The sequence below is a fragment of the Bombus pyrosoma genome, linkage group LG6 (genome assembly GCF_014825855.1).
Source record: "Bombus pyrosoma isolate SC7728 linkage group LG6, ASM1482585v1, whole genome shotgun sequence".
In the NCBI taxonomy this organism is placed as follows: domain Eukaryota; kingdom Metazoa; phylum Arthropoda; class Insecta; order Hymenoptera; family Apidae; genus Bombus; species Bombus pyrosoma.
The window spans coordinates 13,756,630-13,782,559 of record NC_057775.1 but is presented as its reverse complement, the minus strand read 5'-3'; the positions used below and the strand labels follow the sequence as shown (position 1 = coordinate 13,782,559).

General features: G+C 40.2%; 1 protein-coding gene across 12 annotated transcripts in view; it reads right to left on the bottom strand.

Annotated features, from left to right (window-relative positions):
- The window catches only part of LOC122568651 (fat-like cadherin-related tumor suppressor homolog), a 496,717-nt gene that overhangs the window by 362,384 nt on the left and 108,403 nt on the right, over positions 1-25,930 (bottom strand). The window contains exons 1-3 of one of the 12 annotated variants that reach the window (XM_043728616.1): positions 22,120-22,272; positions 21,867-21,925; positions 4,734-4,825 (exon numbers count right to left, since the gene is read on the bottom strand). The exons of 7 other annotated variants lie outside the window; for them this stretch is intronic. The gene's annotated coding sequence lies outside the window, so the exon portion shown is untranslated. Of the gene's footprint in view, positions 1-4,733; positions 4,826-7,625; positions 8,211-21,866; positions 22,273-25,930 lie in introns of those variants that run through there. 4 more of the 12 variants (XM_043728615.1, XM_043728619.1, XM_043728618.1 and 1 more) reach the window with 4 other exon arrangements.

The window sequence follows — 25,930 nt, the reverse complement described above, 5'->3', positions numbered from 1 at the left end:
TAGCAGAAACATTCTTATTCTATTTATTATGTTCACTTAACCAAACCACATCTCCACCGAAACCTCCGACCAAATTCTAAAAGGATCAAGGATCAGCAGCCCTGAAATCATCAGCGTCCACTATCGAAACCACCAATCCTATTAGCTTCTTCTCCCAAACTGCAATCTCTAATAGGAAACTAAGCTCCAAGGAATTAAAGTACTCGCATAGATTACCATAAACGTGTCCCTGTCGTTTAGCCGAAGCGACGCGACGACAAGATCCAGCTCGACTTAGCTGCCATATATCAACTACCCTTCGATCAAACTCGATTCGCAACAAATTCGTGGTCTGACCACAGGATGACCGCTCGGTCCTCCAACTCTCCAACGGTTTAGCATAAATTTGGATAAAATTTCGGACGTACATCGACGTGACCGCAAAGAATTTTCACGCAAGTGTGTGGCAGAGTACCCGCGTGAATACTCTCGCGCGCATTATATCGGAGACGAGTTGTTTTTGGGGACTACGGCCAAGACGAACGACATACGTGTGGCACACGAATGGCAGCAGCTGCGCGTGCCTTGAATATTTAAGCCCGTTAAGGCCCCTGCACAATGCACGAATCGCGTTAAATGGGGGAAGGTCTACTACTATTGGTTTGGCCCCTATGACCATCGAATTGGGTTAAACGGGTCCATATTTAATCGACCCTATCCCCTTTTACTTTTTCGCGAAACTTCGTTTCTCCATCACGTTTATGCGAAATGTGTGGATATAAATCGAAAATGTTTGATGAATAATGGGGAGGAGAATTGAAATTAGAGCCGTAGAATGAAAGGGACATTTTTCTTTAGTGATATGTTGCGAAATTATCGAAAACTTCACAACAATGCGACTGCAATCACATTTCTATTACAACACTGCTCGAATCTCAATGAATCAACTTCATATATTATTAGAATTTGCAATATAATGGTTACAAATTACCTTTATTCTTCAATAAAGCATTTTTTTATGAGCTTCTACCCTTCATTTTCATAGTATGACATTTTTGTAGAATTGCGAAACTGAGAAGAAATCAGCTGCTGACGCAAGTTACGGAATAACTACGGATTATATGGAACTACGAGAATAAAAATAGACCACACAAAAATAAAGTTATTCTCTTTTGAAGACCTTTAAAAAAATGTAATCTTTAATCAATATTTCGTACATTATCGACGAACGTCTTCAACCCACGCAAATTGAACGGTATACCCTATACATCAAAATTATTGGTTAAAGAAGATTGTAACTCAAAAAGATGAGAGGCGTGAAGCAGAGGTATCAATTTCATCATAAATTAATATTCAGTGATGCGCATCCAAACAGTTCGGTATCCCGATGGAGGTGATCAACCGCTTCCTTATGTAAATTCCAGTCGAAGATGTCAGCCTCGATAAATCCTTCCAGTAAAAATTCCTACGACTTTTCCCGTCGCGTTATTTCGAATAAAATTTTTGATTGTGCACCGGTCGCAGGACGAGAGGAAATTATCTTGTCTTACATAACGCAGCCATGATGGAAATATCCTCGTGGAAACAGACTCGAGATGAATAGGTAAGCGACTATTTCAAAAACAATACGGAATAATATAGGGAATAATATGGAATGGTGATAATTTAAAATTTCTCTCAGTGAATACGCTACGAAATGGAGAAATAATCATTAATCCGAAATTGTCTTCTTCTCTTTTACACAGATACTAATTTCCCAATTAAAAGCGAACAAGTAAGAATTGCGAGTTTTCAGCGTTAATTTCTCATTAAGAGAATGACGTTTGATGGATTGTTTACCTAATACTATTTCAAAAACTAAATATGATAAATATGCAGTTAATGCAGGCATAATTGGTAATTTTCGTTTAAACAAAACTAGGCTCGAAGAAATCCTTAGAAATATATTTCATTTGAGAATTTCCTATTTACGATATGTCTATTAGAATGTAAAATATACTTTATAATATTGTTTGCAGTTTATTCGAAATTTTCTTTCTGTATGGATTACGCGACCGTGTGATTGGAGAATAAAAGGATTTCGTTGTAACGGGTCATAAAAATTGTAAATGTGAATAGTTGAGTTTGGCTGGTGGAAGCGAGAGATTTCGATGCAGTCGCGTGGAACGAACTGCTTCGTGAATTAATTACAATAGTCAGGTAATTACTGGAACGGGCTTGTACTCGTGATCCTTTTGCATCGCAATGGAACTCTTTTGTTCATTTAGCTTGCGTTAAAAGGTGAACACTCTTTGGGTAGAAGCGAGTGAAGTCTTTTATTACTCTTCACGCTAATGGAGATAATGAGATTAAAACTGTGACAAGCGGTTTGCGTTCGTATTAGAAGAAACTACTATCTACTTGATGTAACTGATAGTGGAAAAATTATTGCCTGCCAAGTAAAAACATTCGTGGTACCTCGAAAGTGTTAGAACTACAAATTACAGAATGACAAATTATATGTTCATTTTCACGGGTAAATTTGTTTTCTTATTCGTATTTTCTCTATAATTCTGTGTTTAATATTTTAAGAAATTGATTTAGGTGATCTACTGTATTATACATAGTTGCAGAGTATATTGTTACGTCTTTTTATTAATCTTCCTAAATCGCAGAGCAATATTTCTCAATTTTATACAAATTTCATTTTTTACTTTGAACCGTTATTCTAACTCGTCCAATCCATTTTGAAAATAGGTAGATTTGCATAAAATGCTTGCTCGACTTAGGAAAGTTGCGCTTTAACGCAGTAGGTACAGGTCGCTCCTTGAATAGTTTATAGTTTTCGACCCGGGGTATAAACACTCGAGAAAAATTCGTTACGTAACAATGGAAACAAAACAGTGTTTCGCCGACAGGATTTATTTATCGATTGCACACAATACCCCGTCGCAGAGAAAATATTCCGTTACTCTGGAATCGGTAATTCCACTCAATGAAAAAAGAGACAAAGAACTTTTTATATTCAGTTACATGACATTGGGCGACTAGATTTTCCAATTGTTAAGTATCAGCACAAAATATAAAAAGCAATATTTTATGGAAAAATACGTTGATTTCAATTTGAAACACGCGTCTATTCAATTCACTCAAATTATTCGCAAGGGCAATTAGATTAAAAATGCGAAAACGTTTCGTGCGAGAAGAGTTTGAATGTTCCATCGATATCCTTCTACTTTTTTCTGTTTGCTTGTTTGTTTTACTTATTTTCCGCCTGTAGCGTTTTCACAATTTTCGAAAAGCACAAACATTCGATACAGAATACATCTTTGTTTTTCGACACGAGCAGCACTTTCAACGATACGGTATCCTCGAGAGAAAAGCTGCGCTCTATTTATTAGTTTACTTTTGGCCCCTCTGATTAACAAATTCGTCCAGATAGAACTACGACCACTTATCAAGAAAGTGTTTCGAGTTTTCTCCGAGTGTGCTCCCGATGAAAGTCAACTTCGACTAAAAGCAAAGTTCCCGAACCACCGAGGAGTTAGACTAATGTTCGTTCTCGAGAAGCTTCGCTGAAAGTCACCAAAAATTCCCAGAACCTAGTAATTACAACTTTGCGAATTCGCTTAATCCGATGAATCCATTAAGATACTTGAGCGGCTTATGATCGATCGAGCGGACGAACTTCACGTAGTTCGTCGATTGATCCAATAAACGTTTGGTATAAACTGAGACACTCGATGGAAACTTAAAACGTATATTAGCTAATAACAGACGAAGAATTCATTCTCGAGAGATTTATGAAAAGGTAATATTTGGTTTGCTACGTTCATCGGTAATTTTGCAGTAGAATTCTAACATTCACACATTGGATTGACGTAGTGTAATCATACATTTCATAAAGATAGGGGAATTAACTGGCGATCATTATTCTTCTTGGTACTATCTAATGCAGTTTTTAATTTAAAAAAAACGGAACTTTTACTTGTGAAAAATAATGATAGATTTGAGATTTGACATAGTTTCAAGAAAGAGAATTTATCAGTTTCGATTTGAGAACAGTGATCGAATAGACAAAACATTTAAGTTCGAATACTGTTTTAGCACGCTGATGTCACGCATAAATCAGATATCGTGAATTCCTCGAATTATAAGAAAAGCACTTAGAGAATGTCAAAGTGAATTGAAGATTGAGACGATTAATTTAAAGCTGCCTATAGATAGACCATTAAGATGATTGTTGGCAACAATCGATTGTCCGTTAAATTCGTTGCAAATAACATCTAGTCGATATCCCTGTAGCATGGCAACAGAGACAAAATAAACATTTTCATTTTTACCTAAATAGAATTCCGTTAGTAACATTTATACAGAAGAGTACAACCAAAATGGTACGAATTTTTCCTGAATTAAAATTTCTTTTCAATAACCGACGCATTGTCTTTTTCACAATTTCTATCGGAATTTACATTTACGCATTGGACAAATGTATTTGCTACAACGACTATTCGTTCGATTCAACGATTATTCACGGAGACTAACACTACGAGGTACGTTTACGCAAGCTAAATCAAAGTAACTGAGGTCAACCATCCTCATTGCGTTCCTTAAGTAAATCGATTTGCGTTACTGCGCGCAAACCCGGTCGAATAAACATATTCGTTACCAGGAGATTGCGATCGAAATTCCCACTGGCAAAATCAAAACGTTCCTTCAGAGGAAATCTAGAGATTCAAGACGGGTATCGTGTACAATCAAACCGAACGGGCTACCTTTCGAGCTAAAGCAAGGCCAGGTCGACCAATCCAAATGTTTCTCTTTGATGAAGCTGTTGACAGGAGAGCTTGTAATTTAGTCAGTGTACCTGTAACAGACAAGAAAACCGAACTGGTGATTACTCTGGTTCAAGATTGTATTTTAGCCGAAAAGGTTTGGTTTGGAAGAAATATTCCTATTATTTAATGAACGATTATTTTTTCCAAAATACATTGAAAATGTAACAGTACGTTGATAAGTAGTGTGACGAAATATCGTATGTTTGGAAAATGAGAATACAAGTACATTAAAGTTCATAAAGCTACGTTATAAGAAAGTATATTTGTATATGATGTATAAGAAAGTATATTTCTGTACATTTCTACGATAGAACTTTATGTATTGGAACGACATCTTGCTCAGTGTCTGACCAAATGAACTGTTGCCGACTGAATCTACTTATCCGAACGTAAACTCCGAATATGTGCGCTTAAATTGTGTTCCTACTCCTCACATCAAAATGTCTCATCCCACTTAAACTCCCTAATTTCAAATGCTTTAAAGTATCCCTTCCCTAACCATTGACCTAACTCTAAACATTTTACATCTTCTCTGCAACTCAACGATCTCTTATTCAAAGTAAGAATTACCATGAAATTCACGTTTCACGCGTATACAGCAACCTAGAACCGCATATACCTAATCCCTTCGAGACATAACATAAACGTGGACATTCGCTTCACAATGGTGGGTTATTTATGTTTGCAGAAAAGCACAATAACTTTTAATACCAATAGAAATATAGTGAACTTGACAAAATTCAGTAATAGTAATTACACATTAGCAATGAACACCTACGTGATACCAATATGGTTTTAACTAACGGTTGGGCCTAGCGTGATGCCACCGTGGCGTCACCGCTTATTATAGCGTTAAAACGCGAAAACCCACGTCGTGACATGAGAAATTCTGAATAGATACACGGACGCTACTAGCTCCACGCCTTGTTGTCAACTATGCCGGAACGAACAGCAGAAGTTATCTTGGAACGTGGAGAACGCGCGCGTTCACGTGCCGGTGTAACAGGAATTGTTTATCGCGGGCGCTTTTGTTCGTCGGTTGGAACAATACGCGATGCACGTCGGTCTCTCTGTTTCCACGCCATCAATATCCCTCTGCCGTGCTTCTTCTCTGAATGTCGGCCGTTTTATACCGATGTCATGGAAGGCGACATTCAACGGGACAATCGGCCGGTGCAAAGGAAACGGAACGACGTGCTTTCGAATTAAATTATTTTCACTTTCGTACCACGCGCGCGGCTTTTTGTCCCGCCCAGCCATTCATCGGGTGTAGTTCTCCATGGAGAGGGTTCGTTTCCGCATAGGAACTGCGGAATAGCTGTGTTCGTTCGTGTACGTGTTTCTGAATTGGGAAGTATTACGAGTCGCAAAGATCGTTTCGTCGCATGACAGTGTGAAGTTGCCATTGGAAAAATTGTGAAACTTGTATAGAAACGTGAAGTCCTTTATACTTTCTGTCTGATGGCTCCGTAGGATTGTTACTATAATTTTTGATAAATTTTTTATTCGAATATTTTAATATCGTTACACGCACGTAGATACAGTATGTCGTAAATGTGGATCGATATTAAACGTCTTTTAAATTATATTACAATCGCTAAATGTTTTTACATCGATAATTATTCAGAGGTACACGAATGTATTTAATACATACGATAATATATCCGAAACAATTTATTACCTTTTATATTATTATTTATTAAATTTAATTACCTATGCAAATTCTTCTGCGAGACATGTGTTATTCGATAGTTACTAGACAAAAATGATTAAAATTATTGGCTTGATTTCACAGCTCGTCCAGATGTGTATGTTTAATCTAACTCCAATCGTGAAACTCCCCTTCACTCAAGCAAACTTTTAAATTAGAAAATTTCCTATATATCATAGTTTTATTTCCAATAAATTCGACAATCCAATTTCAAACTGATTGAGCACGTTCTGTTCTCCATGACTGGTATGTGGTTCGTGTTTATCCATTTAGACTATTTTCAGCGACGTGTAAGACAAAATCACCGCGTTTCTTTCTGTGAATATGCCTTTGTTTCTGCGTTAGTGCACGGGGAGCCGTAGCACTTATTGTTTGCCGATTCATCGGGTACAGGCGCTCATAATCCGCGACGGGCTTCCAGGATAGAAACCGCGGTGCACGTTTCACCGTCGCGTCGCGTTGCAGCTAGTCGACGGCGATGCGTTTTGTCTCGCAGTGACGCGCGTGCATCGGGACCCTGCATTATTCGCACGTGCACGCGCGACTCCGACCGCTTTGAAACGTTTTAGAACTGCGATCGTTTGAAACTGTGGGAGCTAAAACCGTCTCGGGAAGAGATACGAATCATTTGCAGAGAATTTAATCCTCAATAATCGCGTTTGAGATTATAACTACGTAACGTTGGATGAATATATTTTATATTCTACATTCTAATGGAATTAAATCTGATTATTTCACTGAAACGCAGTTTAGTAAATGTTTGGATTTATTCATTGGTGCGAAGGTTTTGATCTTTTATCGATGTTTCTTCGAATATTTGAATCGTCAGTAGATCGAATACGTGCTCGAACGATATAGGAACAGAACGCAAATACTTGCAAGATTAATACATTTCTAGCAGTTCGTCGTAATCATTTTATCATACAATATGCAATATTTACTCAGTGTACCGTAAAATACGATCGTTAGGAAAACCTACCATTAACTATAACTACCATTAGAAAGGCGTCAGCAATTGTCGAGAACTATCTATGATGGCGCTTACAGAGAATCATAATGCATTATTCATTGAGAACTCGATGATATCGTAATACAGAATATTTTTAGAACGTACCTACCAATCACATCAAATCGAATGTTGCAACCACGATGATATCACGAGATCATTCTCTTCTCATTAAGTACCTATCACGATATTTATTTAATATTATAATTTATCACGATATTTCAGTTCCTGACGATAATAACTGAGATTTCTTTCCATAAACAATTCATAAACAATGTCTGCACATCCCTTGCTGCTTCGATTGATCTCTTCATTCCAAACTCGATCGTTGATAAAATCATAACGATCGGCCGATGACAAGTTCGATACAACCGTCTCACTTATCAACTGTACAACTCCTGTCGCTATTTATGTCACGTTGGTTTCTAAATGTTTATTTTCCACAATACTTCATCCGTCTCATCGCCGACACACCTACCCGACGTTCATTCGCGCAAATTCACTTTACGGTCTGCCGTATATATTCCAACAGAGGCTTTAGAAAACTCAGCGCGCGCGATTCAATGGCACAAGGACGAGTGTTGTCGAGGCGTATCCATTGATCACTGAATATACAGCTTATAGAGCGTCGACGATAGGCGTTAAAAACGCCGTAGCAAACGTAGCGTTTCGTCGGCGTCGCGACGCCTCTTTCGCGGAGAACGGCTGTCTTTTCTCGTTCGAGGCACTCGATGACGTGAACTCATTCACATCGTCGAGCGGTTACGAGCGGCTTGCATGCCGACGCACGTGCGTCCGGAACTCTCGTAATCGACGCCATCCCTGAACGTCGAGACAATTAATCGTTACGCCCACTCGCGCGCCCGGTATTTCGAGTACACGTCGTGTCGCCAGACGCTTGATCGACGTCCGGAGAATAACCATCGTCAAAAATGCGACGAATGTTTGATTCCAACGATAGAAAATGTTACTTACGTTCGAAGTTGAAGCGTGGCTATTTTTAGGACTATTTGGATAGAAATTCGCGTAATATTTTTTTCATATTTCTTTCACTTGAATGGATGCCTAGCACTTAGATTTTATGAAATTTAAGAAATTGCGGTGTTTGTGACACTGTCACAAACTATTGCTCGATCTTTAATGAGTTAACTAGGTAAGTTGAATAAGTGATATTGAATATTTCCACTATGAGATATCTATTTCTATTAAAATTTGATATTGATTTCAGCTTAGAACAAAGCCAGCAAAAAATCCAATTAAATCTCAATATTTCGTATACCTATGCAAAAAATCAATCAGTATATCTAGAATTAAATATTTCACACGAAAAGAATCTGTAAAAATACAATACTAGGTTAAAATTCCCAATCAGGAATATCAGAAATTTACTCAACTACCACCATAAGAATATCGTTATTCTACACTGTGCTAAGTCTCCGCGTTACTCGACTAAACGTCACCCGAAATTCTCCGATAGAAGCAGCATCGATCCCGATAAAACAAACTACCGTCAAAGGAGCCTACGGTAGCTGGAATTTATCCAGCCTCGAACTTTCCTTCAAGTCGCGTTCTACTACACATTTGCTTGGTGACGCTAAGAAAACGTTGGCAAAGACGTCGAGACGCGACTGGGCTAAGGAAAGGAACCAAACCGGAAGGAAATCCGGCCGAATCGTTTTACAGAGTCGAGATAAACCTGTATCATCCTGTCGCTGTTGCATTCGCTCGTAACTTCTTCCAAATCCTTGATTTATTCACCTGTGATTTCTTTAGGCGCAAACGTGACGCGATGCACGAACATGCGACGATCTTGCTATTCAAAATGTAGAAATACCGAATTCTACACTGCATCGCCGCTGTAAAATTGCAACGTTACGTCATCGTCTATCTCCATTATACCTAATAAGGAAAACTATCACGATAAAATATGTTGCACTCGCAGTAAAAATACTAAAGTCCCCTAGTAACTGTAAAATCTCTCCCCAATAACAATTTCTCCATATTTTACGAATATATCACGAAACTTTTTGACCAAACATAGCGCACAATAGCGTACAATCCTTCAATAAAAAACACGAAGCTGCCAAATAATCCAACATCACCATTACAAAATCACGATAACATCTCGTCCACATTGGGCCGCGCGATGCGTCGCGACGCGACAGCAACGAACAATCGCTGAGGCTGAAGCTGGATCGAATTGGGCAATAAAATCGGCCAGGCTTCGCCAGAAATATATTTCAATTTTCGCGCGATCGGGACAGGGGAAAGAAAGGCGGAGTGCCGGAGGGAAGGGTGCGGTCGGAGCATGCGATAAATCGAACGGCCGTGTAAATATTCCTGTGCCCCGGCCGGTAGTGGCGGGTACATGCACTTCGCCACGAGCTTGCCACCGCGTGCACGCCGATATTTATCGTCGAGATAGCTCGAATAATACAGAACACCCAGGAGCACGGTTTTTCACGGAAGCCGGGTGCTCGAATCGGGACTTCGAATTAGTTTCCGGGTTCGATTGACCGGATCGAAGCGGGGGTGACGAGTCGACGAATCCCGGGATGTGCCAGTTCTATCGGGTCGGTCATGCACTCGTTAAACTCTTCGGTGGTTACCAAATTCACGACGTATTCGATATGTCCCCTGACTATTTATTTTCTCAACTATTTCCTGTTTTTTGGCTGTGGCAAAACGCTATAGTATGATATTTATTATATACATCGTCTGTTATAGCATTTCGTAAATCACGATGGGGCATTTTATAAAAATTGTTATTTTATGAAACTGGTGAAATATTACAGTAGAAATTCCCTAATTCTTTCCTGATGCGTCGAAACTTTCGGTTGTTTAAATAGCTTGCAGAGCAACGAAGAGATCGTCCGTGATTTATTCCCAAATTATTTGCAATTTATTTCTGTATTCATGAACACAATTACAAACCGTGTTCTACGATATAAAAAGAACGTTGAGGAAATTTATGAACTTTTATTGGAATCGATATCTGCTAGAAAGATGATATTAATAATTGAATATGACCGAACTGAGAATGATCAGAATAAAATCAAACAGATTTTCTAACCTGCTCGTGTTGCGAATTAAATTACAATGATCCATACAGCTGTAACACAAGCTCCATAAGCGTTGCAAACAATATTGAAACGACACGCGTAACAAACTGTGGGTAATTTCAATCAAGCCGAGCTTCAACTGGAATTATTTGTATGGCGGACAGTTATGAAGTTTCATCAGTTACTCGCGTGATTGACACTGCTTGTATTTCGTATCAACTCATAGAATTGCGCGTAATATGATCCTCTATTAGCCTGAGAAATTGTCCACTATTGACACAGCTGTCGCAATTCCAAAGTTTCGGGTTACCTCCTACGCAAAAATTTCATTCGCAATAACCACACGCACGTATGCATTGTGTTTTGTATCAAATCAAACCCACGCCCAAATTTTTCGAGTTTATTTTAGTCTGCTCGGTACAGAAATTCTATTTTTAAACGAAAAAGCCTCGCCGCTATTTTCTTCCCATTAAAAATACATATTTATTTCACCGTTTCATTCATTTTGTTTCGTCCATAAAACTGTTTACGACCTGCATATCTTTATTGCTTTGCAAAATCATATATACATATGTATATGTATGTATCTTCATACACGAATGATCATAATTAAAGCAAGTTCATAAAAATAAGTACATATATAAAGCTTCCATTTTAATAAAAACCAGCATTAATTTTGGAAAAAAATCTGGAACTCATTATTTTGCTTAAAAAAATCTTACTCTAGTGGTAATAACTTCAAAAACATATTACTGCTGCAACATATTTCATTTTTCGAATCTAAAAAATACAGTGGCTGCAGAAATACTTGCGCACGCCATTAGCTTCCAATGATCTGTTGTTTATCAGGTTCTACATTTCATTTAAGGACCATCGAAATTTTTAGCCACACAAAAGTATCTACTACGAAATGATACGAAATTCAATATATTTGGATTTAACTATACACTGCATTAAATACGACATTGTGCAAACACTTTGTGTATCCGCTGTATATGAAACAATTATTTCGATTTCGACCTGTATGTGCTATTTTACCTCACATAATTCAACATACATCCTGCAACTTGAACCGAACAGACCACGTAAGTCATCACGTAGAGCCACGGACACATAGATCAATCGATGCAATCCGTAGTACGCAGTAACGTTTACTACATTCGATTACCCGCGAAGAACGAAGCAGCCCCACTTCCTCGTAAAATATGAATTACACCCGGATTATCGGTTATTTACGATGGTTCGAGACAAGTTCCGAGTTCCACGCTCGATAAATTTCCTCCGTGTGTCCCCTCGTGCTGGCTCTTGAGGACTTCCACCAGCGATTTTCCCTCGACTTGGTTCGACAACGCAGTTGGCGCTCGGTAACGAGCGTGCCTCGGTAAAAATGCGAAATTAGATCGTTATGTGGCCGAGCAACAAGTATCCGGATATATGGAACGTGGTTCGGTGGCGCAATTACTCGAAACTTTCGATGCGGCGCGCTGGAAAAGCGGAGGTGCTTGAAATTTGACTTCCCTCGGTCTCTGCCAACTCTCGGCTAACTCTAGACGCTGTTGTTCGCTGGATATCTTTGGATCTCATTTTCAGACCAAAGCGAAAGAGAAGGATAGCGTATGTGCAAGAGAGAGAGAGAGAGAGAGAGAGAGAAAACGGGAAAGGTGCTGAGCGCCGGTCCTTTGTTCCACTTTGGTCCGATAGTTTAACGGGGCAGATTCATCGAATCCACGAGATGTTCGGGCTCGTCGTAACCAGCTTAGTTGCCAGCTGAAGCGAAGACTCGGCGAAATTTCAGGCGAACGAATAGCAGAAATTGAGGAGAATTCATTCGAACGAGGAGAAAGCGAAGGGCAGAAGAAGCAAAGCAAGAAGGATACGTGGTGGAATCGTGGACTTAGAAGCTTTGAAGGCGATTGCTGTGCCGCCGCATCGGCAGCTCGTTAGCATTTCTCGGCCTTTCTGGGACACGTCAACCCAATGACGGTCGCTGATTTAACATTCAACCTGGCCCGCGTTACCCCGTAATCTCGTCGGACACGAAATAGATTCCGTTTCATCTTGAGCAATGAATCCTGATTGGGACTTCTGATCAAAGCACGGAAAAAACTATGACTCCGGGAGCAAAGCCGGAGGGCTTCCACGCTGGCAGTCGGAAAGACGGAATTTTCCACGAGACAGGGCACTAGGAAACGTCCGCAATGGTAAGACGCTTTGCGGGGATGAACGATGGAATGGAAATTGCTGTCCGGCCTGGGATTTCTTTCACGACTTGAAAAAAAAAACCGGTATTCCTGTCGTCGACAGCTTTTAACGTCGAACGGTTTTCATAAATTACGGCGGCTGTTTTGTTCGATCATGAACATCTTCGTTTACATGTTGTAGAATATGCATTTTTGGAATTCTTTCTTGCTTTTCGCGTATTATTTTACGGTCTAAAGAAAATTTCTTCTCAGTGAAGAAATGCATAGGCATTGCTAGCTTCGAATATGAACTTCTTGTTTGATAAACAATTTATCGATATTTTCTCGTAACTAAAACCTCGTTACTTTTGCACTTTATTCGTTTCGTATTAAAATATCATACAACACGAGTAAACTTGTTACGCTGTTCATCAAAATCATTCGATTTCAAAAAGCTCTCACAGTTTGATGAAAAAATACCCAATAAATGAACAGCGGCGAAAACAAAATAACACCAGTATTTATTTAGTGTTTATTCACGCGCCTGTTTCCGAATGAAAAGTAAATGGAAACAGCTGTTAAATTAGCAGTAAAATTAAAACGGCCCTTGCGAGAAAATCCTCCCGCCAAGCGCCATTCTTCGATTACTCGGTAAACGAGAACTCCTAAAGGAATTCCACACGCAACCACCCTGAAAATCTCCCTAACGGGCAAGACGTGCTCATCATGCTCCACTCAGAAATCAATCTGAATCTTCGAATACCAGATTCAAAGGGTAAAATCGAAATCGATGAGCAGCCAATTGCAATTCGGCGTGAAATGCGGTTCGCGTTATCCATCGTTCAATAAGGCAGCTTAAGTTTCGAATCAGCCGGGCTACGGATTCACAACGTACGGAGAAGATCTTCGAATGTAGACGCGGTAAGCATCGAGAGTCAGATCTTTGAACGACCGAAAGGCCAGTTGAAGGGAAGACCGCGATGTCGGTGCACAAATCAACGAGTCTCGTAACGTTGGCCCGCAACCTTGGTCACGAGGTGAAAGGGCTCGCGGAGCAAGATCCGAGATCCGGGACGCGTAAACCGTTTTGATATACGATCTGGTTATTCTCGATGCGTCCATTGACGTTTCACCATAGTTAACCATAGCCACGCGATTTGACTTCACCTGCGCGAGTATTGTCCATCGGTTGAAATCGTGAACATTAATGGTAGAAATCGCGAACGTTGGACGATGTACCTTTAGCTTGAAAATCACCTTCTAAGATTGAAAATGGTGTATGGTGTAATGGTGTGTTAACGTGTTGAAGGCACTAGGATGATTCGAAATTCTTGATAGAGGGTATCAGATATCTTGGTACGAGGTGAATAGTACTGGAATTAGTGGGAAGGAATGATTGATGTGGATTCTTCGTCATTGCGATTCTGCTTTTGGTTCTGATATGTAATTTTCTTCCGACGCAGCATAGCATGTGTGTAGTTAATATCTGAATTCCAATTTGAAATTGAAATTTAAGATTGTTAAGTTAATTCCAAACTTATGAGATGCATAAAAGTTATGTCGCGAAACATTCTGAAAATGTGCAACACACAAAGTTCACAAGATTAGATTGAAAATTAAACTATTACGTTATTGAATAAAATAATCGTGGATACCGATAAAGTGCTCGTCAAAAACTGTCAGGTATAACTGACGTGACATTTCACAGTTTGATCGAATTAATCACTTCTATCTATCAAATTCACATACACATTCACGTAACATCTACAAGAGAAACCATCAATTTCAAATAACATCATCTGGAATACACATCCTGCATGAACACTAATCAACCGCGTCAGAAATTCGTTCCAAACGACCCACCCTCCACTATTCACCGTGCAAGCGACAACTCCAGCGCTATTTCACCTTTTCCTCCATAATACCTGGCACTTTTCATTGCCAGCATAAATCATAAAGAGCGCGTTCCTCGTCGAAGGCTAACGCTATTGGCCTTGCCTTTCAAATGCTCGCCACGTCTCGTGGCCGCGTTCAGTCTGACGTGCAATTATCATAAAATCAACGTTTGGTATCCGCCTAAGCTGGAATAGCATCGACGATACTCCAGAATATTTCGAGCGTTTGGTCGATTCTCGGTTTTCCAACCAGAGAACCAAACCTTATTGGAAACCGTAGACGCTCGGATTAATTAACTTCAGAAACGCGAGCTTCTACGTAGAACTTTCCCATCGAGAACTGTTAAACACTTGCTGGGATGTACAGATTGCGCAACGTTCGATGCTGGGAAACATTGCGCGAGAAAAGAGGATCGGTATCGCCTCGGATCGAAATCGTGGTGAAATATTTTCGCACCCCTTGCAACGTTCAGTCACGAGTCAGCCGTGTTGTTTGTGCAATCGATGAAATCAATACTCGACGCCTCTCGTGCGCTGAAATGTCAATTGATCTTTTCGCCGTCGAAGCAAATGCCACGCTAACTCTTGCCTGATCACGCTCTTTGCCTTCTACTCGACGAGAGACAGCTTTAGACATTTCTACCAGTTTAGTCGAAACATTGTCTACTTGACAGACAAGTAGCTTTCAAACGAAGCTTCGACTAAATTAGTAGAACCATTAAGTTTAATAGGTGTACGTACATAGATTGCTTCTGCTTGTCGAGTAGGTTTAACGAAGGATTAATTTATGACAGATGAAGGATCCTTCTTACAATAGTTTGAGTTTATTTGGTTGTTTCATTGATTCTTCTTCTTGTAACTGGGGGAAAACTAGTAATTATCTTTTTAAAACATATCTTCGAACGATACATATTAGAGCAATAAGAATCGAATAGAAAATATCATCTAACATTTGCAATAGCATTGAATCAAAATGGCCAATGTTAAAAATTAAGTATTCCAGGATTAAAGCGCTCTAAAAGATACCGAAGAAATAAAACGAACAATTTAATAAAAGAAACGTCTGACGGAGGAATACAGATATAAAATCTCAACCAGGATACAGTAACAACTTCCATCGTAAACAAGCACTTTTCCTGAAACTCGTAAGGACGGCGATTCTAACTGGACTAAATCACTCGACCAAGCTGTATAATCCGCGTGGACAAACCAGTTCACTAAACTGCTCGACTAAGCTGGGACAGCTTCACTAAACTATTGGATGGCTCCGAATAGAGTTTTATACGGGATCGTACGTTCGATGAATTATTGCACACCCCGCTAGCGCAAACAATAGACCCGTTGCGTAGACGCGGCACCGTTATCCGCAAGAAAAACGATTAAACCTCGTCGCGAAACTAGCGACTGGCAACGCTCCATGCGATGCGACACGATATCATCTGCGCGCAGCTACGTTGTCTGATGAAATAATCATTCATTCGGACGCGAGTCATGTCGGTTATTAGCAAACAGATATAGGTGTACCGATGCTATCTTGCGTGTACCACGAGATACGGGAAACGTGGAAGTGTGGTGTTTAGAGTATGATATTACGTAGGTATTTTGAAGCATCTTCAAGTCTGGCCATTTATCCTATAGATAATCTTTTATGGAGAAAGTGAAGGAACGTAATTAAGAATCCTGAGTGATTTTAAAGTGGTACTTTAACGCGATGATAGATTAATAATTTGAATGAGATTCGAGATTGAAGCTTAATTAGAATTTTCAATTGTAATTGATCATAGATAAAGAGTATTCAGAATTTAAGTACATCAGCAGATTTTTTTATTTCCAATCGAGAATCCATTGGTCTCTTATACTGTAACAAAGGTCCATATAAGGAAACATCAACCAACTGCAGCTGTATCTCAGCAATTACCCAACAGGACAGACCGCAAAGGGTCTGAAAAGTCGTTTTCGAAACGAATGGAGTCATTTCGATTCGCGCGGAGCTTAAAACCAGCTCGCACCTGTACTCGTGTTGAATTCTCGGTACTTTTCTCAATTCCACTCCATTACGCGAAAAGAGTCAGCCTGATTACACGGTCATATGGGACGGATTTAAAAGCAGGAACGTTTTTTTACGTTGCTCGTATGCTCGCGGCCACGCGCGTGTTTCTGGTAGCTGCGATTACGGCCGCGTTCAAGAAAGAGGATATTCGGCTGCTTGGTAATTACCAGCCGCGAAACCAAGCACCTTTGTGCGGTGCCGCCTGTGGAACAAACTCGCGAGAAGTCTCAAGAGTTCCCGAAAGACGCGGGAAGATAATGCGATAGCTGCGCGGCTGGAGAAAGACGAATTTGCGAGTCGTTTTCAACGGCTTCTCGCCGCGTGCTTTACGCGACAGAAAAGAAAAGAGGTCTTTTGGAACGAAGAGCAGCTTCACCTTGCAAATGTCCGAGCAAGGGTGAGGACGAGGCGGAGAAAAACGAGGGTGAGGGAAGTGCAACAGTAACGTAGCGCCGTGGGGCAAAAACTGTCGCGATAATGAGATTTATGGAGCCCAAAAACGTGGTCGCGATTACCGTGGATAAGCTGAATCCCTCGGTCGTCTTGTTCTCTCTCGGTTTCTTCTGCTTTGTGTTCTTGCCCGCTTTCTACGAAAGATTTTAATTTCGCCTCGGTTGGAACGTGCAAGAACGCCTCTTCTGGGAATCGATCAAGGTTCGGATACGTCCGCAGGTGGATGTTACGACCCTCGACCGAGCATCGTTTCGACGTGCAACGTAAATATGCGATTAACTTCAAAGCTTGGAATTTTTTGATCGGTTATGTTTCGTAAGATTGACTACATTCATTTTACTGTGTTGTGTTTGAACATATATGGCGAATATTGAAGGATTTGAAGGTTAGAAATTAATTTCTTAAAGGACATCCGAAATGATTCATTAATTTAGAATAATAAGTTCCCGTGGTTTGAATCGTTGTGTATTTAAAACTTTGTCCTAGAACATTGTAAGTAAAAAGCTATAACGTGAAAATGGAAATATAAAAGTATTATCATTTAAAAAGCAAAAAGCGGGCTGAGAAGATAAGCTCCGGAATTTGTCAATAATAAAGTTCTCTCGGAGAAAACATTTTTTGAACGATAAAGATTTATTTGAGCAGCAGCGGCTTAAAAGGTATGACAATTGTTTTAAAACTCGGTGCTGAATTAAATTCGGTCCCGAAGGATTAACACTCACAGATTAGTAGATAAGTCGACGTGTAAATATTTGACACCATTTTTTCTGGGGAATTATTGTATAAAAAATAATAGATTACACAATCTGATAAAAATATAATTCGTGGCAGAGAATCACGTCGGTTTAAACTGGCTTTTATCGCGCTAATATAGCAATATCGATATTACATTCCATGCAAGAGATATAATTAATGAATATTGGAATTTTTCACGTCTTCCAGCGAAAATTTCCGACGTTTCTCCCAACATTCTTTCCCCTCTTACAGATCATATCCGAAATGGTTCGTGATACAGCAGACCGCCGGAATTTCAGAGAAATACACTGTCGTTCAAAAGTGCAAGATCACGTTTTGCTATCTGAAAAATTCGTAAATTTTTCATACGTGATGCAAAGCCAGGACATCCGCTCACCGTACATTTTCGATGCGCGCGTGTGGATATGACAAAAGTTCAGGATGGTACGTACGAATATTATTTGTTATGAATATTTATTCAAATACATGGCTCCATTTTCTTCCAAGTATTCTTTCCTCTTTCGAAGGCCAGTTGTATAGAACCTTCTTACCTTCCACTGTCTACGTCATTTTTGTGTACATATTTCAAGGGCTAGTAGAAACCAAATAAAGATTCACGTAACCCATTAAATATTATACTTCATAATGGACGTCTTCTATATTCCCTCGCGTTATTTATTCATTTATTTTATATACAGAACAAAGTTCCATTAGCGTACAAGTGTAAAATGCATGTACATAAACAGACACAGGCTTGTAAAAAGCATTAAGATGCTTATAAGAACTTTCGAACCTGTGTGTTAATGTTTTTTTATAACGTGCATAATTAATATATTCGAAGGATTTCTATAAATGTTCCAATACTTTCGTGACCCAGCGCAGAATTCGATAAAGTTTGAAGATTCTGAACACGTTGATAGGACCGAGGAAAATGTCTAACAAGGTGTCGAACATGTATCTTTTATATCTTTACACATCAAAATTCCTCAGAATGGCATAGGTATAGGCACGCTATTCTCAAACCACTAATTACGCGCCATTAAAGCAAGACCGTGCACGCTATACGAGGAAAAAAGAGCGGAGCTCCGGCTGTTTTCTCTTTTTGAAATCTCGTTTCTCCATAAAACAGAGTAACACGCGTTGACTTTCCACGGCCGTAGATCACGCGGGTGGCAGTGGCATGCGAAGCTCCGGCTGGAAAAAGGGCCGAGGGACACATCGCCGCGCTAGAACGTGACGCTATTGTACGCAAAACTGTGAAAGATTATCCATCCGCGCGCTAGCTGCATTGTTCTCTATTTGTTATGACACGACTGCGATCCGCGTAACGCGGTACAACTCTGTCCGCAATGAAAATTCCGCGCGAATGACGGACGAGCGGTGATCAAAGGGCCGAGTAGGAGAATTGAAAAGACGCGGGTGCGCGTACAGTTAAGCCACCGTGTGTGTCGATTGTTTGAACGCTTTTCCCAGCCGCGTAATTTATTTCTCCGTTTACCTTCGTTCATTCTCTTCCATATCTTTCATTCTTTCTTTCTTTCCTTCGCTTTTTTCTCTTCGTTTCATTTTCTCTCCTTGCCCACTTTTACTTTGGCGCGAATATTCGGGTCGCGTTTCGCTTCTGTCGAATGGAAACACTGCAACTGAATGGCATACTGGTAATCGTGTCACAGAGGGAAGATAACGAGACGTCGTGAAAATGGATAATTATTGTACGAAGTAGGAACCGAAAACCACGAAACGGGTCACGGCAAAAGTTAATGAGTCATTGCAATGCCGGCCCCGGGTATATACGTGTACCGTTTGCTCGTGACTTGAGAGTCTGTTGATTGGATGAACGTTGATTGCTGTTCCGTTTTAATTTTCTCTCCCGTTCTGCACCATTCTATACGTTGTATTTGATGTAACCGTTCCTTGCGGTTCGTAATTATTTCTGAAACCAGTTGAAACGCATCCTGATATTTGCGACGTATCAAATATTCGAAGATTAAACGGAAGAACCTTGATTTTTCAAAACAAGACAATTTGAATAATTCCATTGAAATGAACGTTATGTATTTTAGTAAGATTTACGAAATGTTCCAACAATTCGTGTTGCTGCTTAAATTATCGTTAAATTCGGTGCATATAAATTACCTTTTATCCTTCACCAAACACTCATTAATCAACTGATTTAATATTCCAATGTAAAATTGGTATTTGAAAATTCGATTAAATTATCATTTTCATTTACTTATCAAACCGTGTGCGAAACAACGTTCGAAAAACGTGTCACTGAATAATTCAAATCGAGAAAAATAAATTCGAAGAAGAACGTTCGCAAATACTCTCCAGTTTTTACAAAATGATCAACGATGACGAAGATCATCCCTCAGTAAACATATCCTGCAATATTCGGCATAATCGAACGAGCCGATTAGGTCTGTAACCTGTTGCTGCGCGTATCAAATCAAACTGCGTGTCATCGAGACAAACAAACGTGGCGATGCAACCACGCAGATTACCTACCTAGTCAAGGAAGTAAATTCATATTTCTCCGAGCACGAGTTATCTACGTTATTCGAGTGCTCGGCCATTTCCTTCGAATTACGATTATTTATCGCGATTTCGAATTAGAAAATACTTTACCGAGAATAGAGGTGCCACGAATTTCGATGACGCGTACTCTCGTGATAATCGTCCTTTGCACGCGCAAATTCTGCACACGTGGATTTTAAAAGCACGTGGATTCTGCATGCATAGATTCTACGCAAGCGAATTTTGCTTACACAAATTCTGAACATATGGATGCTGTTGCGTACGTGAATTTTAACCGCGTGAGTGAATCCTGCACGTGTGAATCCTGTGCATGTGAATTCTGCGCGTAGATACTGAGCGCATAAATTCGGAATGAATACTTAGACAACGCGTAGATTGTAATTGCGTCAGTTCCGCAAAATCTACTTCGCAGTGGAAGCAACTCGAATCAATCGAATCGGAGGATCGTAAACACCGATCTTTAGATTTCTTCTTTATTTCACCCTTGACATGTATCGAGTCATCTTATCATGTGCGTAGCCAATCAAAGGGAAATGCCGGAGTAGCTGGTGGCTTTTGGAATTTCGGAGCGAAAGGGAGAGATCGGTCGATTCCCGAACAAACTGAATCCATGGAACGGAATCACGTGTGTGTTGGTCTGTCCTTTGATCCGATGGAATCTGTCAGGTTACTGATGGACGTGAAGAGCAGACACTCCTTCAATGTTCCTGACGTGTAAACGGAACCCGTCAAGGACCCTCCGAGAAGCATCATTCGCGATTGATGATCCGCTTGATCGACGACGTTGCTGTTATGCCGGAGGTTACCGCGATCTCGGAAACCCGCTCTGGAGGACCTGTCGCCGCGTGGAAACAGATGTCCAAATGTAATTGAGGTTTCAGTTACGTTGAAATAAAAGTTACTCGCTGGAAAGGTGGAATTGCTCCTTCACGTTTTGTAATAAATTGTTTCAGTCAAATAAATGGTAAGTCACTTTGTAGATTTATGGTTTAGATTGGATCTTCAGAAAGAAGTAGAATTATCTTTCTGGTGAACTAAGTAGCTTAGTCTTTTGGAAAGTATATATTCGGTTATATTATATTATAATTAAATCTTGTTAGGTTAAATATATAGAATTAAATTTACATGGACAATATTAATTGTATTCGCGGATATCAACTTCGTGGTATTAATTAATCTTGCTCTACCACCGCATTTACCGAACTCGTAAATGAGATAATATTGATGCAGCACGTACAAAGGTGTAAAGCACCAAGAGCTTATTCAGAGTCGACATCCTAACAAGATCTATATGCTGATAATAAAACCAGAGATAACGTCTTAACTGTCACAAATCTACTCGTAGAAAACAAATATCTCTTACGATATCGAGTATTTGTAACACGAATTATAATTTTACTTCGACAAAAGCGAGTTGTATCTGTAAAATACTTTATTTACAGTTCTTCTAGAAGGATCGCCGACCATAGATTTTGCACACAATCTCTCAATATTTTTATCTACCATGATATTCGAGCAGTAAGTAATCAATATCATATAAGTATCCACATAAAATATTGCAAGAATTTAAATTAAGCATTCTCTCTTCTCAACTACTCTATTGTGACACTACTAAACCCCAGATCCCTCTGTTAATTTTCCAATCTAACTTCTCGAATTATCTTTCCACCTTTTATATTAACAAAACCATTACCATGCGGAGCGTAAACAACAATCCACTGTTCCTTTAAGGGTTTTAATCAACATAAAAGCGTTCCAGGTTTCGCAATTTCATTGAGAACCGAGTTCACGTTCACAGATTCTTATTTCGATATCACAAACATCGTGTGGTTGGTGTCTGAAGAGCGCTATCATCGACTCACTACTCTTTCCTTCGTTCGACGATCGACGTCTCAAAGACGGATTCCCCTTCTCTCTGGTTCGGTGCCTGTCCTTTCAACAAGTTCGTTCTGTTCAACTGCTCACGTACTCTGGATGAGGTTAATCGCTATTTGACCCAATTTCGTCTTCGCGCCTTAAACGCGACACGGAGAACAATGGAGACTTTAACGTCATATCTGCCCGTTCGGATAATTCTCCTTGCGGCCTCTTCCTAATGCACCTTCAGCCGATTCCACGGATTTCAGGATAATGAGCGCGCGAATGACAATTACGGATTGTCCTTCCTCTCCACCTTCTGTCTGTTTCTCCCTCCTACCTCTGTCCCAGCGTCCTTAATTGCAATTAGCCCACTCATCTGGGCCACGTTCGGTTCAAATCTTAAAGCCAGAGAGTTCGGTGTTCGTCGTATGCCTTAGGAAGCTATATCCGATTGGAGAAATTTGTGAAAAGTATTCAGAGATTTCGTGTTGGATATTTCGACGTTAAAGCGTTAACGATAACGGGTATCCTGCGGAATAGATTTGAAAAGAGAATTATCTAGCTGGAAAAGACGTATTATGAATCCTAAACCTCGTGTCTCTTGTAATTAACTAATAACCTCGATACTTTGATACTTATTAGCGAAGGAGGTCATTTTATTAGGGAAAAGACGAGCTTTCTTTAGTTACACAATCACCGCGATATCTAGGTTCTTGTTAGCAGAAGGGGTTAAATACTACTTGCTCCGACTCGTTAAATTGTAGTTTTGTAATCGAAATATGAAATACCATGAAAGAGTGATTAATACATTACCTAAATCTATTTAGGCATCTGTTTCTACGTACGCAACTAAATTTCACTTGCGATATCAATTATACTAGAAGAAAAGGAATCAAGCGCAAATTACGTTGCATAACTGGAATGCCGAAAGCGCGGGGATATCGACGCAAAGAAGAAGAAACAACAGCATCCAATTTGGCATCGAAGCTCGAGCGATCGATACCAATTTACTTATATCCGACGTTCCCTATGGGTACCACCTCTAAGAGAACCAGGAGAAGAGATTCAGCGATTCTCAAGACGAAGCGAAACGATCCGCGGCGATTCGGGGGAAGGTAGGCTCGTTTTCGAGGCCAGCCAATTAATTTCTCCACGCGGCTTATCGAGATTCTTCGCCGATGGCCCGGAGCGAGAGCGGTTGCTTCGCGTCGAGCTTGGTTTATTCCTGGCGGCGCGGCGGCAGCGGCACTGAACGCGAAGCTCAAGAAAATAGAAGTAGACGAGAGTGAAGACGAAGTAGGGGCGAAGAAGAAGAAGCAAACAGCGAGCAAGTAAGCAACAGCAGCAGCCAGCAAGAGGCGCAGAGAAGAGTAAGGCCTACTCTCGGCGAGGAACACAGACCGAACCAGCGGAGCCGCGAAGCCATGGAGGCGAGGTCAACGTTCTTCGGAGGTGCATTGCCTCGGAGGCAAGAAGAACGAGAGGAGAAGAGAGGAAAAGGTTCTTTCCGAGGAGCAGTCGGTGCAACACGGCAAGGGCAACGGGCGAAAGGAAGACGCGGAACGAGAGGACGATAGGCAAAAACGAACGAGCGGACCGGCACAGGAAGGGAGAAAGAGCCACAAGAGAGGAAGGGCGCGCAGCACAGGATGGCAAGAGATAAACAAGAAGAAGAAGAATGGTGGAGTGGCTGGAGGAGAACCAGCCTGGCTGGAGCGGCAGGTGCAACGGGCAAACCGCGAGGGGATGCAACGTTATGAGGATGTGGATTCCCATAATTGCGGCTGGATCATCGACTTACGGCCGGATTTCGAGCCGCGTCAGAGGCAGGAGGAGTATGGATTTTCTTATCCCGCTCCAACTTCCTCCTCGTTCGCCGAAAATTGCCTCTCTCTCTCTCTCTCTCGATCCCACTTGATCTCACCTCGGTAACCTTAGATTGCCTGGAGGATCGTGATATTTAAACTTTCCGGTATTGGTCCTCGTATCCTCTATTTAAGTTCTTCGCTATGAACGCTCTTCGGTACGAGCAGCGTTCCCTTAAGGACCAGATATAGCATTCTCCGTTGCTTCTGTGAAGACAATGACGGAAAATTGAATCGTAAAGTTGCTATTGTAAAGAAGGAAGACTAAGGAGGATACACAATGCACAACCCTCATGATCCTCGTGTGTCACTTTCTGGATGCTGGTAGCTATCTTTATAACTTTGATCCCCCAAGTTTCTTGGATGTATATTGAATCTCCGTGACATCGTAATTGGACGTTATTAGGCAAGATATGTCTTATTCTACAGAGGCTGTTTTAACAATTCCATTCTTTGCTTCTTGTTCTCTAAAACCTATTTAATCTATATCTCGATTATTCTCATCTACATTCTACATTTCGACTACCTCTTAAAAATCATCCGTAATATACGTTCAACGGGCACGTAGTATAATGAAACGCGATGGGACGGAAGCAAAAAGAATGCTACATACATACTCTCGTATACTCGGAACTCCCAACGTAAGAACCCACATAGTACTTCGATATGAGCTCACCTTCTAACCGTGCTGTGAGCGAGTGACTAACCTACAGTGAAAGTAAAGCGACTATTCCAGTTACAGTGACACCTCCCACACTCATTACGAAGAATAGAATTTATTCGTCTGCCAATCGTTATCCTCGCAATTTCCTGTCCAAACTTTCATTCCCATAAATCATTTGAATCGGACTTCGATATTACAATTTTACTAAATATCGTTAATATTTTCTTAAAATTTACTGTTCCTTGCTTATTTAATTTCTCTAATTAATTAATCTCTCTTATATCACCACTAATACTAATCTATTTATATCACAAATCAAACAACATTAATACTAATGTTACCAGGCCAAGTCAAATGACCGGTTTCAAAACTTAATTTAGAATTGTACATTCATTGTTATTTCTTTCGTTCATCCAACTTTATGTAAATTCTTATATTAACAAATATTGGGAAATTGATTAATCGGATAATATAGAATTAGTGTTAAAGGTATTTAGGGAACGCCACGATTAAAGTATGTATGAAAAATGGGGAGCATCGTTACATTGTCGCACTTTCGTCGACAAATCTTCGATTTAAGTCGATTTAGGTCGTTCGTGAAGAACGACGATGAACGTAATTCGAGCGCGACGATGGCCCTGCACAAAGGTTGTACGCGTCAACGGTCGGTCGATTAAAAAAGATCATCCTGGATGGGCATAAATCAGCATTACATAAATTAACGGCACGCTACTTTCTCTTCTGCATAGCGGCGACACCCACACGATCGCGTGCAAACCGGCTCCTACTGGCGGCCACGTCGATAGATTTGCGAAGTCATCGGTCCTCGCGTCAATTGCCGCACGTTTAAGTTATGGTGTATCGAATGTACCTTGATTTCGTGTAATTTCGTTGAAATTTCTTTGATTCCCGAGATAATAGTTTTCATTGAGCAGTTTAATCCTTGGTAAGCTCTTTATATTTCTATTAGAGGAGATGTTTGAATCTCATTGTAATAGTAATAATAACTTCATTTTGTAGGAAGAAATTTATATCGAAAAAAAAAAAAAAGAATTATTTCTTAAGCGTTTTATCGTAATATGCATTCTCTAGACGAAATAAAAATTTCTGATTGT